Source organism: Stegodyphus dumicola, chromosome 1 (genome assembly GCF_044657685.1).
Source record: "Stegodyphus dumicola isolate Sdum_Otavi_A_Nest chromosome 1, ASM4465768v1".
Taxonomy (NCBI): Eukaryota; Metazoa; Arthropoda; class Arachnida; order Araneae; family Eresidae; genus Stegodyphus; species Stegodyphus dumicola.
Genome location: NC_140768.1, coordinates 131368561 through 131384635, shown reverse-complemented (window position 1 = coordinate 131384635; position 16075 = coordinate 131368561). Strand labels below are relative to the sequence as shown.

The 16075-nt window shown below is 37.5% G+C and overlaps 1 pseudogene; it reads left to right on the top strand.

Annotated features, from left to right (window-relative positions):
* On the top strand, window positions 1-702 carry LOC118199183 (elongation factor 2 pseudogene; annotated as a pseudogene).
* The last annotated feature ends 15373 nt before the right edge of the window (window positions 703-16075 follow it).

Here is a 16075-nt window from a genome sequence, read left to right as displayed (position 1 = left end):
ATGTATGTTTCCAAAATGGTACCGACTAATAACAAAGGACGTTTCTATGCTTTTGGTCGTGTTTATACGGGTACTGCATCTTCTGGCCAGAAAGTGAGGATTATAAGACCAAACCATAAACCTGGCAAGAAAGATGATCTTGCAGAAAAAGCAGTTCAAAGAACTGTGCTGATGATGGATCAATACGTAGAGCCCATTGAAAGTGTTCCTTGTGGTAACATCTGTAGTCTAGTTGGAGTGGCTCAGTATTTGGTTAAAATTAGTACTATCACAACATTCAAAGAAGCACATACATGAGAGTGATGAAGTTGTCTGTGAGTCCTGTTGTAAGAGTTGCTGTGGAGTCCATGCATCCTTCTGATTTTCTAAAATTAGTTGAAGGTCTAAAACGTTAACTAGATCAGATCCTACGGTCAAGTGTATTATAGAAGAATCTGTGAGCATATTGTTGCGGGTGCTAGTGAATTGCACTTGGAAATTTGCTTGAAAGATCTGGATGAAGATCATGCTTGCATTCCTCTCAAAAAGACCGATCCTGTTGTTTCATACAGAGAAAATGTTGCTGAAGAATCTAACATTATGTGTCTGTCAAAATCTCCTAATAAACATAACGGACTTTACATGAAAGCTGCTCAAAGGGACGTTTTCTCTGAGGAAATTAATTGTTTGAAGAATGGCAAGCCTTTACCAAAAGACTTTTAAGTTGTTGTGCTTAAACCCATTTTTGAATTATGAAGATTTATTGCGAGTGATAGGAAACTCATTTATCTACTGATGAATACCTATTATACTACCGTCAAAATCTAAACTCACTGAGTTACTGATTTGGGAATCCCATAATAAAGTATTTCATTCCGGCGTATCTCATACGCTGGTGCAGGTGAGAGAAATATATTGGATACTAAAGGCCAAACACAGTTATAAAATATCTTCTGGGTAAATATGTTATTTGCAAAAGATTCAGCATTTCTTCAGAAGATCAGATGGTTGCTCCATTACCAGCTCTTCGAGTGGAACAATCAGCCGCATTTGCAGTAATTGGAATCGATTATGCTGGTCCGTTATTTGTGAAAGATAGTAAAAATGAGTAATGTATTCTATTGATAATCTGTGCTGTTACAAGAAGTGTTCATCTGGAACTAGTTAGTAATATGATTCCAGATGCATTTTTTGCTTGACTTCCTACGTTTTGTATCTCGAAGAGGATTTGCAAGTAAAAACCGAGTCATCAGTTATTACAACCTTACCTGTAAAACTTTTGTACAGTTTAGAACTTCAGAACTAAAGTGTTAATCTTCAGTGTTAATTTACAAATATGTATTCTGAATATATCTTTTTATGGCTGTTTATTATTTTTGAATTATTATGTTAAAATTTGTAATTCTAGCAACTTCCGTGCACAAATTTAATGATTTAAAATGTGCTTAAGTTCCCGGTATGCTTCACGAAGGCATGATATGCTCTCTTAGGGGGCCATTGAATAATTTTCTAAAAAAGGTAAATATTGTTTCTTTTGAATTTGGATAATGTTATATTTAAATTGCTTAATGTTTCATTTAAATTCTCAGTTATTTAGATGATATACGTAGGTTGGGGCAAAAGTCATGGCAGCTATTTTTTTTCTTGAAGATACCAGTCCGGTTGGAAAATGTGACATATACAGACGAAAGGACAATGTCTTAATTACATGTGTGGACAATGAATAGCACTGAAATATCGTAACACACGAATTTATTACGGTAGTATACAGGGCAATATGACCTTTACCGTGCAAAAGAATGATAACAGAATACACATAAAGTTGACATGAGAAACCTGGGCCTAAAGACCCTCAATGTAGTCCCCTGCTACTGTCACCACACGCTGCCAACGATGTCGGAGGCGCTAAATACCATCAGCCTCAGCATTTGCCGCACCATGTGTGAATCGGGTCATCTGTTGGCGTACAGCATTAGCAATGTCCTCTCGTGTTGCAAACTGCCTACCACGTATTGGTTCCTTAATCTTGAGAATGAGATCAAAGTCATAGGGCGAAAGGTCAGGAGAGTACGGTGAGTGATCCGATTCTTCTCATCCCCAACGTCAGAGTAGCTGCCGTACACATTCTGCTTTATGTGGTCTTGCATTGTCGTGCAGAATTATTGCACTGTCCACAAGATCTTGACGTTTATCCCGAACGCCACGACTTACCTGTCGCACCAGGAAGTCCCTGTAATACTGTGCGGTCACTGTCCTGCCATGAGGAACAAAGTGGCAAACAATGACACCCCTGACGTCATACGCGACGATCACCATCAATTTGACTGGGAAAGGATTCTGACGGACCTTCTGCTGCCTTGGTGATCCAGGCTGTCGCCACTCCGCGGACTGACGTTTCAGTTCTGGTTCCTATGCCCTGGCCCAAAATTCATCGATGGCGATTATTCGTGACAATAATTGATCGCCGTCCTGTTGCCAGCGTGCAAAGTGGTCGGAGCATATTGCATAGCGAATCCACCTTTGAATTTCCGTCAGTGCATGCGGTACCCACCTAGAAACGTAGCTGTAGCTCATTACGCAATATCCTGTGGACAATGCGTTTCTCGATGCCACTTGCCCTCTCTAACTACAGTAGCGTCCATCGTCTGTCTTCATCCATGAGGTGCTCGATGAACGGCACGTGCCAAGTCGGTCCGCACACTCACCGGTCGTCCCGAACATTGCTCATTACTGGTTGACACACGTCCTTGCTGAAACTTTCCTACCCACCGTGCTACTGTACGATATGGTAGGGCATTATTCGCAAGGGCTTCTACTAATTCACTGTGACATTCCATCGCATTTCTCCCTCGGAGAACGGCTATTTTGATGTAAGCGCGCTGCTCAACACTGGTTACTTCCATCTCGCACGGCACTCACCAACTGACTGATTTCAGAGCCCTCGCTACCACAGAGCCAGCTATCACAGAGCCATCTGTTGTTCTGCATACACACTATGCCTGCAGAACTTCCACACGACACATATACATTTTGTGATCCGTTCACATATCTACAAGAAAAAAATAGTGCCCATGACTTTTGCCCCAACCCTCGTATATTTTCTTGTGTCTGGAACTCGAGTGTTTTTGCAATATAAATGTATACTTTTCGCCATGATACAGGCTTCCGACCTAAGGTAATTGCGAGAACTGTTAAACGGAATTAGTGCCTGGCCAGTGGAAGTATTCAACCTCTCCATCAGCGTGCCCTACATGTCAGTGGCATTTAAATTCAAAATTCAAGAGTTACAGAGTCACAGCAGTATGAGGTATACATAATCATCTGTGCCAATGGCTACGAATATACATTTATTAATATACATTTATAACGTTGCGCGCCTCCAACTTGCACGCAACCAAGAGGTGACTGTGAAAACTTGTCAAAAAGATAGAGCCTTGTGAAGGGTTTAAGTCCCTTTTTATTCAACGTAATAAAATTACAATTGCGTGCTTTTGACGCTCACAGACTGTGCCAACTTGGCAGTCAAATAAAAATAATAACCTGAAAAGAAAGTAAAGACAAGATTCTAACTACGAGGCTCTCTAAAATAACTAACTCACCGCGTTTTACAATAACGCTGCTAATTCAGCAGACTTGAAGCTCACTGGAACGATTACCACTACTTCCCGCCAAGCACATAGGCCGCAACGCGGGGATCTTCAATTCTCGCTAACTACCTCCGCGCTCGTGCAGTAAGAATATCACACCGAACTCGTTTCCTTCTATTTAAATCAGAATACTTCCGCTGATAATTTGAATCCTTGCGCGTTCTACTAAAATTTACATATTCTGGCATTGGCAGTTCCAGGGGAAAGTAAGGCTTGACAGGAAAGATAGTTTAAACTTAAAATAAATGTTAGTTAAAATAAATATAAACCCTACATTTGCCGCTGCCAGAATTTGGAAAACTTGGAAGCAGGTCCTACAAACGACTTGTTGTAAGTTTCTCTAATTCTGAACTAACTGGCGAGAACTTCGTTTACACAAAAAAAATCTTATGTAACAATTATATACTAAAATTCTGTTGCTCGTTAAAACTTTCTTCTTACAGCAACTTTTCCTGGACTTCATCAATCAATCTTAGTCTTTCCTTCCAGCATCTGGAAGGAATAAGTATCAGTATCTTTCTAAATACATTATAATTTACACTTTCTTGACACAATAAATTTTTGTTTTTAAACGATTCGTTTTTCTTAGTTATTGCTTACTTCACATTCATTCAATTTTTCAAGCATTAATTTAACTTTACCCTGGCTCTCCACCGTGTGTGGTGTCAAACGGGAATATTCGTGTTTTAGTCTTACAACACTTCCCCTAACCACCATGATTTGTTAGAATTCAACAACCAAATAGACACACCTTACTCGACATTCTACAACTCAATGAGCTACTTTAATATTCTTAAAAATTCAAATGTAGGTGGAGAACCCTACAAAACACATTCATTCTAACTTCCCCCTCATTCATCTTTAAACACGCAGGCTTTCGCTCTAAAGCATGAATTTACAGTTTAATACTTAAATTTTGACTTCATTGCTTTTAAGCATTCACTTCTAGCATCTACAATTTTATGCTTCTACACTAAATTCTACTTTTACATAACCTTCAAGGATTTACGTACATTTACAAAATTTTAATACATATGCTTTTTACAATTTACCATAAAATGAATAAGAGAAAATAAATTTTTACTTTACTCATTCTTCGCCAAGCTGGCGGCACTGAAAGTAAAATTCTTATTAATACAAGAATACGAAGTTATTTTTATCTTCGGCCAAATTTTGGCTTTAACATAACAGAATTAGTCTTTCGACCAACAGAAAATGCTTGTTTTTAGCTTTTACACTTAAAGAAAATAATACTTTTGCCTTAGCTAAATAAAGTAAAACAAAACTAAGTCTAAACCGAGACATATTGACTTTCGTCAAAACATAGAACTTCGTACTTATGCATAACATTTCGGAACAAAAGAGAAAAAAATTTATAGAAGGTTTTAACTTATCTTTGAGTTTTCGATGCTTGAAACTCCGTCATCCGTTTTTGGCAAAATTGATCCCAAGTTAGAGGTTTCATGGATGTCAATCTTCTCCTTATTGATCTCCGAGTGTCGTCCACGTTGCTTTTTCTTTTGCGTCCTCTACATGCTGGCCTATTGGCGGAGTAATCGTCTGGTTGTTGTCCTTTCCGTTTCTCCCTGGGACGGCTGGTCTTGACGTCCTCCGGTCTGGAATCCTTCTTGAATTTCTTCTGTTCCTCGTACTTTTGTGCCTCCTGTTGGCGTTTCAGTTTCCGGAACGGCGACCTTGCTGGCACCTGACTCTGTGGCCGTGTGCGCGTTCTCCTTGATGTGTAATTTCTCCTGTTATCCTTTGTAGGTGGTGTTTTTCTCTTTACCACGGTTTCTTTACCCGGTGCATCTGTATTTTTGTTTTTCTTAAAAGCTGGAGTTTGAAAATTATTTTTTCTTTTTGATACCGACGTCCGGGTTGTAGAAGTGCTAGGTCTCTCTTCAGTTCTCTGTTTCTTGGGTGGTGGAATAGTTGTTGTAGTCTCTGGATCTTCTACTTCGTTTAGACTTGAGTCCTGCAAGAAACTTTTAAGGATTTCAAAATCATTTGGATTATAGTATTTTTTCACCTGGTCGGGATTTGCTTTACAGATTTCCCCTCTCTCGTTCTTAAGATATAAGACTACTCCTTTGATTTCCTGAATTACATAGGGGCCTTCAAACTTTGGAGCTAGCTTTGCCATAAAATTGTCTGGGGCACTTGATAAAGAAAATTTCCGGTTCAATACTTTATCCCCAACTTTAAAATCTGCTTCACGTCGTTTTCTATCGTAATATAGTTTCTGCCTATTTCTTGCCGTATCCGAGGTTTTAAGCGCCTGATCAATCAACTTTTGCACATCTTTTTGTTTAAACTCCTGCTCTCTTTGTTGCACAAATAATAATTTATCTAAAGGCGTAATTAATTTTCGGCCTAAAAATAATTCTGCTGGAGTTTTTCGCGTAGTATCATGATGTGCCGTTCTTAAAGCATAAGCTAATTCATTTATGTAGCCATCCCAGCGCTTGTGATGTGTGCTCACGTAACTGCGAATTATTTTTACTATGTTTTTATTAACTCTTTCTGCTATGTTAGCCTGTGGTCTATACGGAACCATTTTGATATGGCGTATGCCAAGTCCATTGCATATGTTTTTAAATATTTGACTAATGAATTGTTTTCCGTTATCGCTAATGACTTTTATCGGTGCACGATATTTCAAAATGTATCTGTGTAAGAATGCATCTGCGACTGTTTTGGCTGACGCGCGTTTAAGTGGAACAATTTCTATCCATTTTGAAAAATGATCTACTATTACTAAAAGAAAACGATTTTTATTTAACTCGCTCTGGGGGAAGGGACCAAGAAGATCTATGCCTAAAATTTCATTCGGAAATGTAGCGCGAATGCTATTTAAGTACCCGGCCGGGCTGTAATTAATATCATTTATTAACTGACATTGATTGCAGGACCTGACATACGCCGCTACTATTTTGTATAATTGCGGGAAATATACCGCCTCGCGTACCCTTTTTATAGTCTTTCTGACCCCGAGGTGGCCCGCTGTTTTTTCTTCGTGCAACTCCTTCAAAATGCTTAATCGAAGCGAGGCTGGGATGACTGGTTTATACTCAAGATTTTCGTTTGTTGTTTTCGAATAGAATAATAAATTATCTATTATTTCATAGTTTTTTGCTCTATTTCTTATCGCATCGATATCTGTATGCTCAAAGCTTTCGGGGTCTTTCAAATAAGCATAGATATTTCCAAATTCAGGATCAGCTTTCAGTTCAGTAATAACCGTATCTCTAGAATCTAAAATTTTTGAAGTCAACACAGCGCATTTAAGTTCATTTCCTTCATCGTCCAGTTTTATACGAGAAAGTGCGTCAGCTACATTGTTTTCCTTACCCGGGTTATATTTTATTGTGATATTATATTCTTGGAGTTTTAAAGCCCATCTTATTAACCTGGGCGTTAGGTTTTTTCCCGAGTAAAGTCTACCAACAGCCGCATGATCCGAAAAGACTGTTACTGGCGATTTGCCGAAATAAACTCGAAATTTGTGTACAGCCATTAATACGGCTAATGTTTCTCTTTCTGTAGCTGTATAATTCCTTTGTGTCTGATTCAATGTTTTACTAAAAAATGCCAGCGGATGGTTATTTTGCATAAGAACCGCACCCACCGCATAGTCTGACGCATCTGCTGCAATTTCCAGGTTTTCGTCCCCCTCAGGGAATTTTAAAACAGGGGCATTAATAAGCGCTTCTTTTAATCTTTCAAAAGCTGTGTTAGCTTCCGCTGTCCACGTAAACTTACTCTTTTTTCTTTTGATTACTAAGAGTGGTTCAACAATATTAGCGAAATCTTTTATGAAAGATCGATAGTAAGAACATAATCCAAGGAAAGAAGAAAGTTTCTTGGCGGTGTTGGGCGGTGGGAAATTCTTAATAGCTTTTATTTTTGAATCTTGCGTTTCTATACCCTTTTGGGAAATTTTATAACCGAGATATTTAAGTTCTTTAGTTGCGAACTTGCATTTTGAGGCGTTAATTGTAAGACCGGCCTCTTTTAATAATTTAAAAACTTGTTCGAGGTCATTAATGTGTTGTTCCAACGTACTACTCGTTATAATTATATCATCTAGATAAATTAAAGTTGATTTTCCTAGGACAGGTTTAGAACAATGTCCATAGCTCTCTGGAATGTTGATGGGGCCCCACACAACCCAAAGGGCATGCGTAAAAATGCATAAGTGCCCGATTTTGTTATAAACGCGGTTTTGTGTATATCTTCGGGTCTCATAGCTATTTGATAGTAGCCAGACGTTAAGTCCAAAGTAGACATATATCTTGTCGATTTGATCTGTCTAATGATCTCGTCTATAACCGGCAAAGGGTAAACTGGAAATTTAGTAATACTATTTAGTTTTCTGTAATCAATAGCAAACCTCCAAGCCCTTTTATCCGAAGGAGGAAACTCGTTCTTTTTCCTACATAGTACGACTGGACTCGCGTACTCACTATTTATGGGCGTTATTATTTTATTCTTTAACATCTCCTGAATATGTTCTTCGATGATTAGGTCTTTTTGTTTATCATAACGATACGGTTTAGTCCTACAAGGTTTTTCGGCATTTAATAGAATCTTGTGAGTTACTATCTGGCAGTTTCCTGGTTTTCTGAAAACAAATGAGAAAAATTACTCACCACTTGCTGTATTGCTTTACTTTCGTGGTCATTCAGATGGCTAAGGTCCACTTCAGGTGTCTCCACAGGTTCCACCACCCTCTGGTCCATCTCCAACACCATGGAACTATCTTGAAAATTTAATTTGGCCCTCGCGGCCCTTAAAAAGTCCATACCTAAAATAAGAGAGTGTTGTAGGTCTTTCACCACAAAAATTAATACTTTGAGATTTTCCTCTTTTACCTGTAAGTTTAATGATAATTTCCCTATGCAGTGACATGTTTTTCCTTGCGCCGCTATAATTTCCGTATTTTTGGTTTTAAATAGTCGTATCCTATAAAAATTCTTTTTGAAGTACTTTTCACTCATAAAATTTCCTTCTGCTCCTGTATCGATGAGGGCTTCTACTGGTACATCGCCAACCAGGACTTGTATAATTGGTAGCTGTGAGTTTTTTACGATGACCGTGTTTAAATGTCTATTTGAGGATTTTTTTTAAACTTCCGGGGTCTGGACCCTCCCTTTCACAGGCCCCTCTAGTCGTTTAAAGCTTTCCTTTCAATCTGTGTCTTCTGGGTACGCGGATGCTTATTTTCAAATTTTCTTTTTGGGCCTTGACCTTCGAGTTTCGATGCGTTAGCTTGATAGTTCTTTCCCCCATAAGAGCGATTTCCATTTCTGGTTTCCTCATTTGAAGATTTCCTTCGGGTACTTTGAGAATATGTTTCCCCTCTCGCTTTTTCCGCTATTCTGCGATTTTGAAACTTCACCGCCAATTCGAAAAGTTCCTGCAATGTGTTTGGGTTTCTAATTTCAAAGTAGTCTTGGACAGCGGGTAACAATCTTGGTAATATTATTTCAATAATCTCCGCATCGGGTTTTTTACCATACAGCATATCCGTTAGCTTGATTTTTCGTAAAATAAAGTCCGTCAAATCTGCTGTATCCCGTTGATAGAAACTATATAGCTCGGCTTTCAGCCGTGCGCGATCTTTCACTATGGGGAAGGCCTTTACTAACGATTTTTTGAAATTTTCAAATGTATACGTCGGGCTTCCAAATTCACCTAGAAGAAATTTGCCTATATTTTCCACCATAGCGCGGCCTGTCCTCTTAGTGCTGATGTGGCGATGACAACTTTTTGTCTTTCAGGCACAGGGTAGAGCTGAAAGTGGTTTTCTAGACCTTCTAAAAATACGGACACCGAATTTTTTCCGTCGAAATAGACGTTTGGCTTGATTGACGCTGTCAAAGTCTGGACCAGGTATCCAAATCCTTCTAACTGACTTGTCATTTCTTGGTGTTGTCCAGCGGCTTCCATCCAGTTTTCGGCCATTTCAGTTCGATAATTGTTCGGGCGCCAATATAACGTTGCGCGCCTCCAACTTGCACGCAATCAAGAGGTGACTGTGAAAACTTGTCTAAAAGATAGAGCCTTGTGAAGGGTTTAAGTCCCTTTTTATTCAACGTAATAAAATTACAATTGCGTGCTCTTGACGCTCACAGACTGTGCCAACTTGGCAGTCAAATAAAAATAATAACCTGAAAAGAAAGTAAAGACAAGATTCTAACTACGAGGCTCTCTAAAATAACTAACTCACCGCGTTTTACAATACCGCTGCTAATTCAGCAGACTTGAAGTTCACTGGAACGATTACCACTACTTCCCGCCAAGCACATAGGCCGCAACGCGGGGTTCTTCAATTCTCGCTAACTACCTCCGCGCTCGTGCGGTAAGAATATCACACCGAACTCGTTTCCTTCTATTTAAATCAGAATACTTCCGCTGATAATTTGAATCCTTGCGCGTTCTACTAAAATTTACATATTCTGGCATTGGCAGTTCCAGGGGAAAGTAAGGCTTGACAGGAAAGATAGTTTAAACTTAAAATAAATGTTAGTTAAAATAAATATAAACCCTACACATTTATTAACTGTATACATTACATATAATAGCATAATAATAGACATATTGTATCCACACAAGATTCACATCAACTTCAACCATCTTTGCAAAGAGTATATAATGTGAAGGCGTAATAGTAATGAAAGGCAGGTGGGATCTCTTTAAAATAATAACAAGATGATATAATAGTTTAAGTACAGGAAAAATAGTTCGCTCTATTTCTACATGACGAAAAGTACTTGCTATTTACAGTTTATAGATCATTCATATTTAGTGTGCAAGAAATGTACATTAACAAAAATAAGTATAACCAATGCATTTTAAACAGTACTGGAATGAAATTGCAATAGAGATGTAACAAGTGCAATACAGTAAGGACATAACAGAACATACCTAGGCAAAGATAGATCACAAAAATGACAATAATTTACAAATTACCGTCACAGTATATATTGATTTACTTACTGGGGTAGTAAAATAAGAACTATATATTGTATTGTCAGCATCAACGGATACAAAGCTATATATTATACTGTCAAGATCATCAGAAAATACTAAACGATCTTCAATTGAATTTGATTTAACTGGTAATACTTATAAATGTGCTTCCCTAGTTACTACAGAGATTTATCGTGCAGTAAAACATGGTAACATTAAGTGTGCGAAAGTGGTTAATACATAACATTCCCATATCTCAAGATACGTATCACTTCTTATGCTGTCATAAGTAAGACAGCATAAGAAATTTAGTACAATATAAATATACACATTTGAAGTATTATAAGGATATTAATACAAAATTAATAAAAAATATAATGTAATATAGTAAGTAAAAACAATAAAGCAATTGAGTTATAGTGTTATCCTAGATTATTTACAATTAGGTTACATAAATAGTTATGCAATTCAAAGAATTGAGAGATGATTGCAAATATTGCAGTGCAGTGTAAGACATAATGAAACTACATTTTAATAAGTCGGCCCCTAATGTAGTTCTATGCTCCAGAGAGCTTAAATGAAGCGTGTGCTCTGAGCACCACTGTAAAATGTTATTAAACTTATTTAAGTTACCAGAGTGTTCCATCAGGTGTTTGAGCCAGGCAGTTCTGTGAGCATCTGTAAGTCTTGCAAGTCCAGTCAAGAAGGTAGTAGTGCAGGAGAGAAATTTTGTTGATACCTTTTTAAGATAATTAAATGTCCTTCTACCAGTAGGCGAAGCATTTCATCTACTTTGCCACTGTATAAGAAGCTGTATATGAATGTATACTGTTTATATACAAGTTTGATGAACCCCCTGTGGGTTCATCAAACTTGATGAACAAACTTGGTGGGGGAGCAAGTTGTTAAAAATAAAATGATCATGTGATCAGACAACAGTTAATCACGACGAAAGTTAAAAATAAAATGATCATGTGATCAGACGGCGTGATTAACGGTAGTCTGAATTCTTTTCCCGGCTGGCCTTGAGGCAAATGTTTATGGATAAACACTACAGAATTTTTGTGTAACATATTTCTTGGCTTACTAGGTTTATTTTATTCTTTTTCTAGGATTACCTGATTAATTATACTTGGTTTATAATCCAGTCTAATATGTTATGTACGAGATGTGTTATGAATTAAAATTACAAAAATTTGAACAACACGGTCTTGCGAGAATCTCGTTTAATTCAAGTGATGAAGTTAATGTTATTTTTTTCACACATTAATGAGATGGATGAGGCTGCCAATTCTTGCATAACTGTTCCATGTTTGAATTATGCTTGTAAGAAATATCATAGCCATAGTTCTTTAAATATCTCTCTTTATTCCTAAGATATGGAAAGTCCATAGCTAGGGTCACCGGAAATAAATTTCATAAAATGTTAGTTTTTCTAGGAAACGCTTTAAACCATTTCCATGCACAATGTCCAAATGCTGAGAATTTCAGCTATAATGTGGTATTCGCAATTAATTTGAATTTTCTTTTAGTCCTTTTGGGAAACCTACCAGAACTACAACGGCAGGCTTTGAGCATCATCTGTGGTCTGCGGTTCACAAGTTGACCTAGTTCGTTAATCAGTAAGTTAATCTAACGGTGAAAGAAAATGGAAGTTGTCGAATAGATCACACTAGCGCATAAAAGATTAAAAAATATTTTATTTCTGGCAGTGGAAAACATTTTTTTTTTCAATTGCTGATATTATTGTTGATAAATTCTGAGCATAAATATCCTAACGCTTTCCCGAATAGCCATATAATGCCTTTAAATTGCATTTGTTTATGATATGAATTTACTATGTCTTTGGCGATAAACGCTGTCAAAGTTGGTGATTAATCTCTGATCGCTGACAAAATTGACAAGCAGAACTTTACTTTTAATTACCAAAAATACTTTTCATGTTCCTCCGTAAAAACAGCTGTTACAAGTGTCACTTTACTAAATAATGTCGATAATTGTTAAACATCACAATTACCATCTGTATGAAATGTTATGCTTCGTTCTACGTAATATTTAATATGACAGGTAAATGCTTTTTCTTTTTTACTTCCTTGTACGAAGTAAAAAGGAAGTATTGTAATCGCGAAAAGTTTCAGTCATCATATTTCAACGCAAATATCCATTTATCCATTTTCACAGCTATCGAATGCAATTTAACGACGTTTTTGCGTGGCATCTGTATATAAGGACAGGATAAAGGACTCATCCCCCCCAAAAAAAAATTGTAAAACTAATTTAAAATGAATTTTGAAGAGAATTTTTCGTGGCGTCTGTGCGTACGTATGTATCTCGCATAACTCAGAAACGAGTAGCCTCAGAATGTTGAAATTTTGTATATAGGACTGCTATAATATGTAGATGTGCACCTCGTATTTTGGTTGCAATCAGCCGCACCAAAAGTATATAAATATATGTATATATCCGCTCTGTTACTCGGCTCAGTGATCTGTTTTATTATTCTTGTATGTTTGTAAATTGTGCATTCTTGCTTTAAAAATGATTGAATTATGTTGTTCTTATCTTCCGGTTAAGGTTTTTATGCCTTTAGTAAATCTGTATGCAATATTTTTAGAATTATCAACAATTTAAAAGTTGTTTAAGTGCCGCTAAGCCTAATAATTTTTTCCATGGCGGCCATTGCTTGTTTACATTTGAAACAGCATAATAGTAGATTTGTTGCCAATCTAGAGAAAGTAAGCTTCGCAATAACAAAGATAACGACTTTTTTATCATTGCGAATTAAATCATGCTTAATCCATTCTGGAATTTCTTCGAGGAAATAAGTGTTTAAGATTTATTTCATAATTTTCAAAACAGACATTTTCAGTTTTTATGTACCTTTTGCCTTGTCACGTAGTGAGAACTGAATTAATTGAATGAGAAATACTGAATCATCTGTGAAAACCTTTTTCTTTTTGTAGCTAGTTGTTCTTTGCTTAATTCCTTGTACACATCGTTTTAGATTTATTATTGTATTTGAATAGAACATGTGGCAACGATTAGACAATTCTTAAGATGATATAAATTTTGTGCATTCTAAGTTAAAAAATGAATGAAATGTTGAAATGTAACGGTGTTACATGAACCTAGCGCCAGAGTGTCACTATGGTAAACAGAAATATAGTGAATTTTAAAGAGTGCATTTATTCTAGTGTGGTTTATGCGCTATCAAAGAGGTAGATTTAATTTAATTCATTAAGTTTAAATAAAATGGAATAAAAATGCGTATAATTAAATATTCCGTACAAGGAAGTCATGTGGTGCTCACATCAGATTTTTTTAAATATTGCGATGAAATGCCCAGCCGCAGTAAGATAGCTTCCCCGCAAGGCGGGTTTAGGTTTGCCAGCATACGTCAAGTAAGACAGGGCTGACATATGTGGCGCGTAATCGCTCATTTGGTGACAAAATTGTAGGAACGAATTCTTACCAGTTTGGCGCACACTGTTCTCGAAGGCAGGCCAAAAGCTATAATCCTTGTCTCTACACGGAATAGTAGTCCAGTGTCGAGTGTATCGCAAGTTGGTGCATCGTTGAGGCTATCGACTGTATAGTCGAGTGAATCCCGAGTTGTAGCGCGGAGAGTCTTGAGCGTACGTTGATTTCCGAAATCGACCAAACCGAGTCGGGAGCTGTACTTTAGTGCTTTGCCATGAAGCTGTCTTCACAGTTATAGCCTGAAGGCTGTGTTGCAGATTGTTTCAGCTTGTCCTAGTTTTTCCATGACTGTAAACGTGTTTTTGAAACTGTCCAGAGTAATACTGGCTAATACATTATGTTTTAATGCTTCATCAGGTGCTGTCCTCAATCACTCCAAGACGAATCCACGAACCCGTAAGAAACGCAAGAACTGGTGTCAGAAGTGGGATTTGTGAGTGGATGCCAGTGACCCGCCTACATTAAAAAGCTACGGCGGAGGAAATGAAGCTGATGGTCTTCTTAGCAGCTGTCAAAGTCGAAATGGAAGAGATCAAGGCCGAGATAAAAGCTGGATATGAAGAGGTGAGGGCTAAGATGAAAGCCGGACAAGAACAGCTGCGAAAGCAACTTCAACAGGTGAAAGTGGAACTTAAAAGGTGTGGAAATGATAGAAGTGGCATCTGAAGAATTAAAGGATGAAGAAACCAAGGAAGTTGCTGATGAATGAAACATCTAACGATATTAAAGAAAGAGAAGACGGGAAAGAAGCTTTTGATTCTTAAGTACTTGAAGTAGAAAGGGATGAATGTGAAAAATGCGACTGTTAAATTCGTAGCAACTGATAGAGGAGTTACGAAGTCGCAGTCAGCAAGTACTGAACCATCTGAAAATGCATGTGATGCAGAGATGACAGAAGCTGATGTACAGCTTAAGCAGAGTGTTCCAGTTTGGAAAGAAAATACTCCGACTTCACAAAATAAGTGTGTGTCTCATAATCCAAGTTGTAGAGACACAAACTTGATTCTAAACCAAGATACTTCTTTTTGTAAAGAATCTGATTCTGTTCATAACTGTAATGCAAAATTTGGAATTGATTCCCTGGAAATAGAAGAAAATAAGGCATGTACCAACTGCTAAAAATACCGAGGTGAACTGTACACATGATGAGAATAAACTACGGAGTGGTAACCAAACTGTTTCAGATCTTCCTGTGGATGAAAAGTTTGAAAGGACTGAATCTTTAAATTGTGATATGCAAAACAGAAATACATTTGAGAACTGCAGTGAAAACGTATTTAACCAGGGTATAAATTAATGAAAAGACTGAGGCTGAAATTCATTGTGCACTTTTAATTTGTATAATTTAAAATTGTTATGTGATTAATTTGTGTATAAAACTTGTACATAGCGTAAATATTTTTTTCTTTAGTTTTATTACATTTTGTTTGTATCGAATTTGGCTTCTGACCAAGGATTGTACTGCCCGGTAAGTGCAGTCCTTGGGAGGGAGCAGTTTTACGAAATGCCCAGCCGTGATAAGATAGCTTCCCCGCAAGGCGGGTTTGGGGTTGCAGAAAATGGCAAGGGTAGGCAGGGTTGACATATTTCGCTATAGACGAATGGAGAACATTCTGGAACGAATTCTTACAGGTTTGGCTCAGAATGTTCTCGAAAGCAGGCCAAACGTTATATAAAACCCTGCCTGTACGCGGAGTAGCCGTCTAGTATCGAGTGTATCGCAAATTGGTGCATCGAGAAGTGTGCATCCTTGAGGCTATCGAGTGCATCGCGAGTTGTAGCGTGGAGTCTTGAGAGTACATTGAGTTCCAAAAACGACCGAACCGAGTCAAGAGCTGTACTCTAGTGTTTTGCCGTGAAGCTGTCTTCACCGTTATAACCTGATAGCCTGAAGGCTGTGTTGCTGATTGTTTCAGCGTGTTTGTCATAGTTTTTCGAAAACTGTAAACGTATTTTTGGAGCTGTCATGTGTAATAATGGCTAATAAATTATGT